Below are 348 nucleotides of genomic sequence, written 5' to 3'. Positions count from 1 at the left end.
CACTCCCACTTCTTGGCCCTGGCATTCCCCTGTACTGAGGCATATAAAGTTTGCAGACCAATGGGCCTCTCTTTCCAATGATGGCGGACTAGGCCATCTTCTGATACATATGCAGCTAGAGACATGAGCTCCAGTGGGTACTGGTTAGTTCATTGTTCCACCTATAAGGTTGCAGACCCCTTTAGCTCCTTGGGTATTTTCTCTAGCTCCTCCATTGGNNNCCCTGTGATCCATCCAATAGCTGACTGTAAGCATTCACTTCTGTCTTTGCTAGGCCCCAGCATAGCCTCAAAAGAGACAGCTATATCTGGGTGCTTTCAGTAAAACCTTGCTAGTGTATGCAATGGT

The sequence above is a fragment of the Mus caroli genome, chromosome 9, assembly GCF_900094665.2.
Source record: "Mus caroli chromosome 9, CAROLI_EIJ_v1.1, whole genome shotgun sequence".
NCBI classification, from domain to species: Eukaryota; Metazoa; Chordata; class Mammalia; order Rodentia; family Muridae; genus Mus; species Mus caroli.
Note: the sequence above shows the minus strand (reverse complement) of the source record.